Genomic DNA, 12,212 nt, shown 5'->3' with positions numbered 1-12,212 from the left:
TCTCCAAATGAAACTGTCAAAATGTGCAAAAGTTGAGACCCTCCATCTCTGCAACTTTTCAGTTGTATTAATATACCATTGTTATTTTTTAAACAGTAGTTTAGAAAGAAAAATAATGCCTTTAACTGGCAAAGCTGTCTTAAATGCATACAGATACGCATAAATAAATATGATAGCAGGGCAATATCTCTGCACAGAATGAGCAAGTTTTAAAACCTGATGGATGGGTCTCTGCAACTCCAATATTAAGTTTCTCTCTGGCATTAAACCTTGTTAAGAGAAATAACAGATTTCAGTGAGTTTGGAAAAAAGAAATTTTAGTGCCACAGCTCTCATTTACTTCCACAGCTGGGCTGGTCACCTCCTCTCAGCATCCTCTCTATCAGCCCTTGTGTGCTCTCAGTATATAAATAAAGAGGTTGCATATCCACTCAGGGAGCAAACAACCTTTGTTATACCCTTAGGATCTCACTGTGATTAGAACTGGTACTCAAGAAAATGTTTGGTTTGGTTCTGGGTTTTGATTTTTTGGGGTTTTTTTACTGATTTCACGTTACATAGAGGTGTAAACATGGATTTGGAAAGCACCTGCAATGCTTCTCTGAACTATATGTGACACAAAGGAAAATTGTTCTGTATTTGCACATCTCTTGTTCACCACAAGTCTTTGCACTACTTTTAAATAAAAAAGGATAGAGGATTGCACTGGTGATATAGCAAACATGGAGCAACAGGATCCATTTTTATGTGCATCTAATGGTTCCATCACTTCACAATTAGGCAAGGGACTGTGACCTGCCATCTAGATCAGGATGCAGGCAGTTCTACAGCCCTCAAAGGAACCAATTCAGAAATCTGTGCCCTCAGAGTTAAAATATAAGTTTCTTTTCACTTGCATGGGAACACTATCAAGTACAGCTTGAAGTTAGAACATGAAAAAGCTAAAGAGAATGAGAAAAAGAAGCATAAATACTAGAAGGCAATGTAAGTTCCCCAAAACCTAAAGCAGTAAAACAACCAGAACTTAAAGAGATTTCAGTTTCACCATAAGGTACTTTAAGTCTAGTGAGCGTAGCCTTGAATATTCAACTCCTGCAAAGCAATTTGTACCAATCTACTCCAATCATATTAGAATTTAAAAGCAATTAGGTATATCAACCATGTAAAAAACTTACACTTTTTTGAAATAGATAGCTTTATAGTTTTTAAGTAATTTTTTAGTCATTCATTTTACATAAGTCATGATTTCAAGTTGTTGGTAACAATCATCTTTCACAAATCAACTAAGAACCCTATTATGAGAGCAGGTATGCCTATATGTAATAGCCTCCTAGCTGAAAATGCTAATAATGTGAGCAAAGTTACACAAGATTTAGCACTGCTGTACCAGAAAAGACATGCAGCCTTCGGTCAATCGGAAAAAAAGAAGGAATTGTTTCCTTTAATAGTAAATAAGTGGGGGAAGTTGTTTGTTTATTTTGTAATATATCATTTAGCCATGAAAACCTGCTAGTCTCATTGTACACTGGATTATTTAAAATGTTATTACCATAAGACTCAATATTTCACTCAAAATAGTTAAGAATGGCAAGATATTAGGATGGAAGGGCTGAAAACTGCTGCAAGTGATGCAGACAATGATTATATGCATACTTGCACCAGATCTTACACGGACATGGAGAATATTTTCATTTACAAGAACCACGCGTTGTATTTCAATTTAATTTCTTGGGTTTTAACGGGTATAAATGCCAAGTAAATCATTAAAAGAAATGTCAGCTCTATCAGTGGCAGCTGCTCTTACCACTAAGAAAAAAAAAAAGGAGGGGAAGTGTAGGAGCAGGGCAGCCAGCAAAGCCCACAGCGGTCTGCAAAGTCACTAGTGGGAAAACAACAAAGGCCTTTCCATGCAACTAACACAGATGTGCCCATAGCCAAACTGTCAGAAACAGTTAAGATGACAGCTACTCACAGTTCATTATTTCCTTCTCACAGGTCACTGGGTGACAAGCTGGGTCACCATGCTTTGTCGGCTGCTACAAACTCCCCCACACCCCCTCGGCCCCCCAGTTCTTATTCCAGTGAAATAAAGGTAACCTGCTCGAATTGGTATATACTAATAATGCAAACAAATCTCTTCAAATGCTTTCTGAAAAGGGGAATGTGATGTTTATTGTACCTTCCTTTTCTTTTCAGATGGATGTGTAACATTTCCTCCCTGTGATGAGCAGAGAACTGGATTTGTATCTGTAGCAGACACGGCTATTGGAATAATTTTGTCAAGATGTGACTAAAGCAGATAATGAAAGCTAATTTGTCACAATTCAAAGCTTTAACCTTTATAACACTTGCATGGCAGATATATCATGAAAAATCATTGCAACTCATTGAAAAGATGTTTTTACCAGAAAGGACTTTCCACAAATAGAAATCTGAGGGGGTACTTCAGATGAATACAAGAACTTTTAAAACGCAGAAAATACAGTCTAAAACACCCTTTTTTTTTTTTTTTGTGGAATGTGCAATCTATGAATAGATCTTTACAATAATCCAGTAATGAATTAGTGTTTCTAATATACTCTCATCTGTCTTCATGGAGCAATCAATTACAATACAGATGTAGATTATGACTTTCACTTATGTTTTGCCCACATGGAATTTAAAATGAATGAACAGTGTATAAAGAATCAAGGTCAAGCATTTGCTTAGCTGTAACCAACAATAGAAGTGGGCAAACATTTTCATCTCCATAGGGGTATTCCTTAGTCATTTTTCCCTACACCATTAAGTCTTACAAAAATGTGATAACTGAATTTGTCCAAGTGATTCAGAAAAATTAAAATGAAACTAAGTGTCTCAGCTGCATCTGTCTTACTATTAAATATGGCAAGGTCATAAGCATTCTGACTCAGATCCAAGAATGCTTGTACCTAGCATGTACTTTACTTGGAGCTTACTCAAATGCATATCTGGATTGGAGACCAAATATTCAGAAACCTGTGAAATCAAGCTTACTCATGGCAACAAAGTGATCCAATAAGGTCTGAAACCAAAACTGCATTAAAACAGGTGATTAATTTTAGGTATGTGGCCAGCACCTTTAAAGGGACAATTCACAAATGGAATGTATTGCCAGGACACCACAAATCTGCTACAGTTGATACAAGAGCACTTTCCTAGCTGGGCCCAACCTGTAGTATCATAACAATGAGAGAAGTAATTTAAAAACACTACCAGAATTTACAGGGCTTACAGTTCCACAGGGTAACACCAGAAACATTAGGTCATTATCTTGACCCAGGCAGAGATAATAATATGTCATTTCTTTATAAAAGTGTCCATTCAAAACTATTTTTGAGTGAAAGGAGGCAGTGGATTAGCTGTTTCCCATACATGAACAGGGAGAATGAGAACAAGGGTGGGAAGGAAATCAGTGGTCATTAGTCACTTAGTTAAGTAATTAGTTCTTGTGCACTGAGGGAAGTACACATGTCACAGTCACACAGCTCACTTCTCTACTCATCCTTATCCTAGAAGCCACCACACCTTCTCAGCAGCTTGAATCCTCCAGCTCCAATCCAACAACTACCTTGGATTGGATTTTGGTCTGTTTGGGGCAATACTTGTCATTTTTTTCTCAATGGTATTTTCTAGAACCGGTAAATTTTTCAGCTTTCACGTAAAAACTCGGGGATTCAGTCAGGTAAATCAGAGATGAGGTTCAAGTTTTTCTGTCTTACAGGCATAATGTATCATGCAAATTGTTAAAAGCATGAGATGCATTAGAAAGCAACATTGGAAAGAACACTCAATAAGATGTCCTCAAAGATACTGAGGACCTGCCAAGACCAATAAGATAAGACACACAAAAAAAACCCCAAAACCAAAGAAGCTCACTTCATTGTTGTCTTTACTAACACATACCATAGGATAATGTGCAACTGGCTAAACAATGTGCAGGTAAGAAAGGGGTTGACTGCAGCCTTCAACCAGAAAAAATATGTAAGGAAAGGAAGTCTGAAAGTACGACAATTATACGAACAGACAAGCTTGCCATCTAATTAACCATATGCTTTGAAACTTATTCTATAGGATGTGATAGGAAGAGCCTTATGAAAAGGGTTTTCTTGGGCTGTCTTCATGCTGTTCTGGCCAAAGTGTGAATGTTTCTCAGAAACCAAACCAGAAAAACACTAAGAATGATGTCTCTGAAATGCATATTCCTACAAAACTAAGCTGGAAAACAAAACGTTTAGGGTGGCTTTGATCCCTCTATGTGCCTGTGAGTTGGACTTGATGGTCCTTGTGGGTCCCTTCCAACTCCAATACTCTGTGATTCCATCATGACTCAAAGCTTAAAAAGAGGTACTGGCTATATTTGACGCTGCCAATGCACCCAAAGGATCTGCACAGTTTTCACAAACAGGCCACAGGACCTGGCTGGAGACTTGCAGCACTCCAAAACAGCTGGAAGCCTGGTGACATACCCCTTAACAGCTAAAAATTACCCCAAACACCCGTGTCTGGGCAGCTGAATCTCCTTCCCTCCCTCTCAGTGAGCCAAAAAGTTTCACAAAATTCTACAAATGTGCCGAGTGGGGGCATTAACCAAAAGAGTTTCATAAAATCCAGTTGAACTTTGGAGGGACAGTGATCATAATCTTCACTTTATCATCTCCTATATCTGGACCAACTGAAAGAATTCTAGGACACAGAATACATACCTCATTTGTGCTTATGACAGTTTTTCATGTTGTTTTGTAAAGGAAGGCAAGTTTTATTGCTACTTGGAAATGGAACAGCTTTTCAAATCACAGAAGATAAAACCCTGTCTCCCTAATCTCACATCACCTTTCAGTCACTGAAAGGATTCTACAAACTACAGAGTGGGATGTGGCAGCTGTTTAGCAGACTACATTAGTACTTATCACAGTCTAGTGAAAAATTGCAGCAAAAGAGAATTTAAATCACTTAGTACCTCCCATAACAGATGTAACTGCAGTTTTAAATTTGTTATAATTGCTACTTAATGCCAAATATTTCTGACAGTGAAATAATGTTGTTTGGGTATTAAAATGTATTTTTCTATATTTAATTCAAGTTCAGGAAAATGCTTTAGACTGCATAACTCCACTGTCAGTGGGAAGATCTTGACTGCAGACAGCTTTCTAAATCAAATGTGTTTGTTCTGCAAGAAGAGACTTCTAGCTTAATATTTACATCCTGTTATCTGAGGCTAGAAGTACAGACATTTAGTTGAAATTTCACTTATTCTGTCGTACTTCAATGAATTTAAATACTTTGTAGTGACCCTGACATCACATTACCCATTTACAGCACAATAATTCATATTCAAAGCACTGTGGAGCAAGTGATGCTGGACAAATCCTCACATTACGTTGCAGATGGCATCTTTTGAAAGAGCCAATATAGTCAATATTAATGTTAGAACCCAAGTTTACATTTTATTTCTTCAAATAAAAAATAAAACTATCCAAATTACAGGTAACCTACCTCTAACTACACAGTTCCCCAAAAGCTGCTGATAGCCAATACCTTCAGGTACCTCAGTCATGTCAGAGTCTTCAGGCACATTTGAGAATATTTCAGATACTGAAAGACTAAATATTTGTAAAATAATATTATAAAGGAAACACCTGAAATTCTAGTCTAACAAATCACTGTCATTAACTTATTGCCAGTAGTAACAACACTAATGAGTTCAACTTTAATCCTAATAGCAAGTGATGTCTTGTGGTCTTTCATCTGAGTGGGAGGTCCATTTTTAATATGTTTGGATCTAAAAATACCCAAAACCTCAAAAGTAAGTAACCAAATGCCATTTCTATAAGATAGTTTCACTTATCTAAAGAAAGGCAAAGTCTTCTGCCTGTTGTAAGTAGAAGCAATAACAACACTACCCTTTATCTTTTACTGAAATTAAAATACAGTCCTACATTGGAAGTGACTTTCACTTAATATTTTGGCTCAGCATGACTTTCAGCTTTCTAACAAAACCTTTACCGTTTAAATTTAAATCTTGTGGCACGAAACATGTCACAATGTAGATACAAGTCCTGTTTCTTTATGTAACTTGCATGATGTGAGGTTCGTAGAGAAAAAAATTCAAAAGTAAACTTACAATTACTACCAAACATCGTCCACATCAATCTTCAAAATAATAATAAAAAAATAATAATAAAAAAAAAAAGCAGCTCATAAATGTCACCCCTTTTCATTAATTTTGGTCAAAATCCCTGTTTGCTTCTCAGCCAGAGGGTTTCTGAGATATTTCAATAATATCCAGGAAATCAATCTTACATGAAACTGAAGGAAAACATCTAATGTCATTGAACAATAAATATCAGTTCTGTCAGTGGCTTACCTTTGAGCTGGGGCCTTAGGATGTTTCGCTTCTGGTTTCCTCACCAGTGCCACTGTCAGCTGTGGAGTCTCCCCTAGGGGATCTGCAGGCATTAAATGGGCGTCCAAAGGTCCTGAAAGTTGTTTCTGATTGGGGTTGCTGACATGTTGGGTTTTTTTTTTGCAGAACCTAAGAGATGAAAGTACAACCGGGTAATTTATATATTGCTAATTAAAATAATGTGTGTCTACTTTTTCAAGCGAGGCTGTTGATTAGCAGAAAATGTCAGAAATACAAATAGCTATGACAAGATGCATCAAGAGGCACAAATCTAGAGATCTTGTGAGTTGGGTGGTTTTTTTGTTGTTTCTCTTCCTTCCTTGAGTTTTTTCCTCATAGGAAATTTCAAAAATTTGTCCTACATGCACTGTGAGCATAAACTGTTCTAAGGCAGAAATAAACACAGCTTTTTATCCATTTATAATCCTGTACATAACTATTACTTGCCTAATATATAAACATCTTATTAAATTAAGAAATCAAATGGGTTATTTTTTTTTTTTTAAGGAAATAAGCTGACTTCCACACTGATATTTCTCTTTTCAAAATGTGTTTTTGAAAGGACTGTCTCTGACCTGCCTCTGGCTTAATACTGTGACCTCTTCTGCTGAGCTGCTGTCTATCTCCTGATGAGCTGCAGACCAGGCCCCATGGTGAATATGGTTTTCTGTCTGGGTCACCTCCTCTCTTTCATTTAGTTCCTCTAGGTAGGTCAGGACAAACTCAGGGTAAGCCTGTAGGAAAGGACAAAGGCAGAGGAATAATGAAGAAAAAAGCATCAGCTACATCAGCAGAATCACAACAGTCTAAACACCAGGCAACAGTGGGAAAAGCGGTCGTCAATGTACCCGATGGCACAAGAGTTCCCTGCACGTAGATAACTTTGTATTTCACAAAGTTTTCAAAGTCAGTGGTAGATAAGGACTCTTTTATATGCATTAAAGTGGAAAAAAACCCAAAAATATTTGAATATTACATGTATCAGTTTAAGAATAAAGACGAACAGCTCTCAAAATGAAAATTCTTGTAAATATGAAGAGACAAAATTCCGTATCCCTGTCTTGAGGTAATATTTAATTAAGTATAGGTGACATCTTGGCACACATTCCCATGTATTATATTAAAAGAAGTTAAAAGCAGCATATTCTGAAATCAAGACACGTCACATACAGAAAAGGCCTTCCTGATGGTTTTGAAACCTGAGAAAATTTTACTGGTTTAATTCATTAATGAAGTCAATTTGCCTTCTTCATACTCTTTCAATTCTTGCTTACATGGCAAAATGCCACAAATGAAAAAACCACCACCCACAACTTAAACACCACAATCTTGAATTTGAGACATTGACATCTCATCTACCTAATCTTACAAAATCCAGATCTCGTACCATGGCAATATGATCAATTTTATTTCCTTTAGCTCAGTCTGGGAAATGAATGCAGGGCAGTTTCCCAGGTGCTACTCCAATTTAAGCAGTGGTCAGTCTGCTGTCTTCATGATAAAATTGGGCATAATCTTTATTTATAGAAAATAGTTTTTATTTATAATGAAAATTTTAGTTTAAGGTTCTATGACTACCTTCCTATTTTCAGTGCTTCCTATTTTTCAGCAGGAAGCACATAATATTAACTAGACTAAGTTAGACTAAAACCAGAAGTTATTAAAATACTTTGACAGGTAACACTTTAACAAATGGAAATCAATAATCTATTAAAACCCTACGGTCACAAAATGAAGTTTCCCAAAAGTAAAAGAAAAGCCATGTTTTTCTGTTCCATAACTCATTAGTGAATAAACATAAAGAATTTCATTTATAAGGCAGGTACTACTACAGCATTCAAGCACTTGGGGTATATTTTCCAAAGTCAATTCTGAATGGGCATCCCACAGATTCAGTGAAACTTCTAAGCTCAAGTGGAAACCAAAATACCAAAACTGAAACCTACCTTTGAGTTCTGAGAAGACTTTTTTGCTTGTGCCTTAAGAATACTTAATAATAGTAAAATATTTAGGTTCTTTGATCTTGATTTGTACTGGACACTAACAGAAAAGTTCTGGTTTTAGCTTCAGTCGCATGATTTCTTTTTTGAGCCTTCTCTCAGAGTTTTCCCATGAGTGCTGTTATTTTCAATTTAGGACCACTTATATTTTACTTAAAAATAAATCCCTTCAATAGCAAGAATACAATAAACAGTGGGGTGCTTTTATTTCTTAAGGAAAAAAAATTCTTCACCAATCAATAAGAGTAACTCCTGCTGTTTATCAACCTGTATAGACAATGTATTATGAAACTTCTATGTCCTGCTTCATAGTTCCATCTGCATTTTAACTCTGACAAAATACATTCAGACTTTTCATACATTTTTCAGACGTGACTACATGAATAATGAGGGAAGTTTCTATTTCTTTAAATAACAAATTCTTCCTCTATGAGAACTTCACACTCACTTTGCCACTCTTGCTGCCAAGAAAAGTGATTCTGGGTCATTTCTCTCTCTGTTTTCACCTTTTGTGCCATCGCTGCTTCTGTGACAGAAGGAAGCATTTGGCAGCCATGCAATGAGTGCAAGCAGAGGACTGAACTAAGTTAAAATTAACACAATAAAAGGATAGTTATTACCCGTATTTGTACTCAAATCCAGTTCACTGTGGGGCAGTGAAATGCAATCTATTGTGAGATACATGTTCAAAACTCAGAGTATGTTAAAGAGTTTGATTAGCTTATCTTGCTTCCTTCCTAGAAGCGATACTTGGGTTATTTTATTTACTCACGTTTTTAAGTTTACTTTTTATTGACTTATACTTCTCTTTTAAGTTGTCCATAAGGTTCACATGAATAAGAGTACATAGCTTAGTACATATTTCAAGAATATGAATAATGTTAAATATTAATCTATGAACTAAAATGTAAGGGAAAAATATAAAGATTAATTTCCTGTTTCTGCACAGGAATAGTTTGTGAATCAGGAAAGCAATATCCTGATTATATCAGGATATCAGGGTTGAATTACGAATCAACATCTCAAAAAAATAACTGATGATTTTGCTGGGGTTTTTTTCAAGACAAGCTGGTATTTTCTGACATAGGTAAAGAGTACCTTGATTGCATAGGGGAAAGTGTTGCATGGAGGAGAGTATGTTAATGGCAAACACAGTAAGCAATAGGTACTAATTCCAAGAAAGCAAGTTTCCTCCTCATTCTGGATGTGTCACATATCATTACACTGTATTATGCTGCTTTCCCTTATGTCAGTTTTTGTTGGCCTACATATGCTGCAACTTAAAATAACATGACACTACAGATAAAGTGAATGTGAAATATATGGAGAAATACACCATCTTCCAAAGAGACCTGCTACTAACTACTAGTATTTTTTCCTGATAAAAAGAAATACAGGTTAGAACCAAATAGTGTTACAATTATTAACTCTCAGAAACTTTAGAAATGCAAACTACAACATTTTTTTGTATAAATAACAATCAGTGTGCATAGAGAAATAAAGAATTGTACTGCTGACAACTTAGTTTTAATTTACTGATGATCTGCATCATAATTCCAGATAACAGACAAAACAATAGGAACATGGTCACCATTTCATGAGAGTGTTGGAAGTGTGTGGGTAACAGAGTCTAATCCAATGTCCAGGTGAAAGGATGAAGGTTGGTGCTAGAGTGGAATGTTATTGCCTTGCTACTGGACAGTGGTTCTCTGCAGTTAGCTCAAGGTCAAGAATATGAAATGCTGCAGGTGCTCCCAGTATGTCTGTGAATGTCTTCAAAAGGTTCAAGTGCTCAGAAAAAGGCGCAATTTAAAGAACCTTCAGATGCACGAATCACTGGATATAACCCACCGGTCTGCTAATGCAAAACCACTTGTTAGTTATTTATTTGAAGATAACAAAGCTCTGGGGATTAAAAACCCACTCCACCAGCCTTCCACTGCTGTCCATGGATTCCTGGCAGTAACTTGTATGAACCAGCTGACCTACAAAACATCAGACTTCCAACCATCTGCTGGCAGAGATGCCTGGCCACAGCAAACACAAACGAGGAGCAGTTCCTCTCTCAGCACCATGCACTGAACATCATTGCCCTCACACCACCCACATTTTCATTGCCATTTAAGCTCTTGATCTGACCAAGTCTATTGGAAAGGAACATCTCAAATTTATTTTTCCAGGAAAATATGTTGCATTTTATATCAACAATCTACTTGAAAAGTATTATTTTTTTTAACTGTGCAAGAGTAAGGACAAGCAAACAGTAATTCAACACTATTTCAAAAAAACCCCTCTACTGCAATTAATTTTCTAGTTTACATGGGAGACAGGTGTTTCTAAATTTAACATTTCTGCTTAGACCTGAATATTAAAAAAAAAAAATTAATTTTCAGTGCTGGGTTTAGGACATCTTCTTTGACAGAGGACTTTTTCAAAACTCTGAGATTCATCCATAACAACATTAAGGATTGTATCTCAAAATTCTCCCCACAGCACCTTAATTTTACACAAAGGTGTTGTATGATTTGCAATAAAAACAGGATGCCTGTAACTTCTTTAATCAAAGAACATTTCCCTATTTACTAGTTTTGCCATGTTTGTTCAATAAATGAATTCTTTCTATTCTGTGCTTGTTAACTGCTAATAGAAATGTGTTAGTAATGTACCAAGCTTGAGCTTAATGGTCTTAATTTCTACCCCAGAATGTGTTTTAAGCTTCTATTAACAAATACATATAAGAGCAGAGAATCTAAACTGACATTTTAGATGTCAGTTGTTCTTTAGAATTTTTTTTTAGTGTTGGCTCATTTCTAAACACTGACTCTTAGTTATCACAGGTTACTATGCAGATTAAGGAATAAGGCCCATTTTTACTACATAATTGAAACTGCAATTCAAGAAACAAAACATTAAAACCAAAATAAAAATCAAAATTCACAAGTAAAATTATGAACAAGTTGTGTTAAATTTAAAGTATTTTTTATAGAACATAGTAAGTTTCTATTCATTCATTAAATAGAAGATATTTATAAAAATAACATGAACAACAAATAACGTAGTGGTATCACTGCATCAAAACAGCAAACACCATTCATTGAAGGTTTCATATAGAAAAAGGGAACACACAAACAAAAAAAAACCCCAAACCAAAAATCTAATATTTGCCAAATACAGATATAATGCAATACTTTACAGTAAGTAGAGCCAGTGATTCCTAAACCCACTGCTGATAGGTGCTGCTTTTGTTCCTGATACAAAATGAGTAACTCAAAGAGCTACATCTCATTTTCCTAAAACACAAATATAAATTAGCAGATAAAACAGTGTTTACACTTCAAATAGCATGACTTTGCCAGGAAGTAACACTTGATTTCTGAAGCTAACACCATGAATAAGCATGTAAAGCAGTAAATAAAGATGTGGAAAAGAATTAAGTCCTCTACAGCTTATTCTAAAGGAATGGAAAATGAATCATGCCTTAAGACTTTTTGGAGTGAAAATTAATTCATTTTTATACTAGTGCAAAATAAATCAGAAAAACCTACCTCAAGCAGAACAATTTTCCAGCTCCATATGATATCAGCAACACTGGAATTTTTAAATCAGTTTCATAACTATTACATTTTCCATTAATCTTTTGAATTGAATGTGAACCCAAACCCCTTCATGATGAAAAAGAAAACAGATTTCTGAAAATATTTTTTTCTATCTAAAATAGACAGGTTCTGTTGGAAGTGACCTACAATGATTATCTCTTGTAACTCCCTGACCACTTCAGGGCTGACCAA

At 35.7% G+C, this 12,212-nt stretch overlaps 1 long non-coding RNA gene across 1 annotated transcript in view; it reads right to left on the bottom strand.

Moving 5' to 3' along the window:
- The window catches only part of LOC113956619, a 43,953-nt gene extending 34,951 nt beyond the window's left edge, over positions 1–9,002 (bottom strand). The window contains exons 1-3 of the long non-coding RNA XR_003530903.1: positions 8,873–9,002; positions 7,000–7,158; positions 6,386–6,553 (exon numbers count right to left, since the gene is read on the bottom strand). This is a non-coding gene — a long non-coding RNA (uncharacterized LOC113956619). The remainder of the gene's footprint in view (positions 1–6,385; positions 6,554–6,999; positions 7,159–8,872) is intronic.
- Positions 9,003–12,212: the final 3,210 nt, after the last annotated feature.

The sequence above is a fragment of the Corapipo altera genome, unplaced genomic scaffold (assembly GCF_003945725.1).
Source record: "Corapipo altera isolate COAL_440 unplaced genomic scaffold, ASM394572v1 100, whole genome shotgun sequence".
In the NCBI taxonomy this organism is placed as follows: Eukaryota; Metazoa; Chordata; class Aves; order Passeriformes; family Pipridae; genus Corapipo; species Corapipo altera.
Note: the sequence above shows the minus strand (reverse complement) of the source record. Positions and strands in the feature narration are given on the sequence as shown.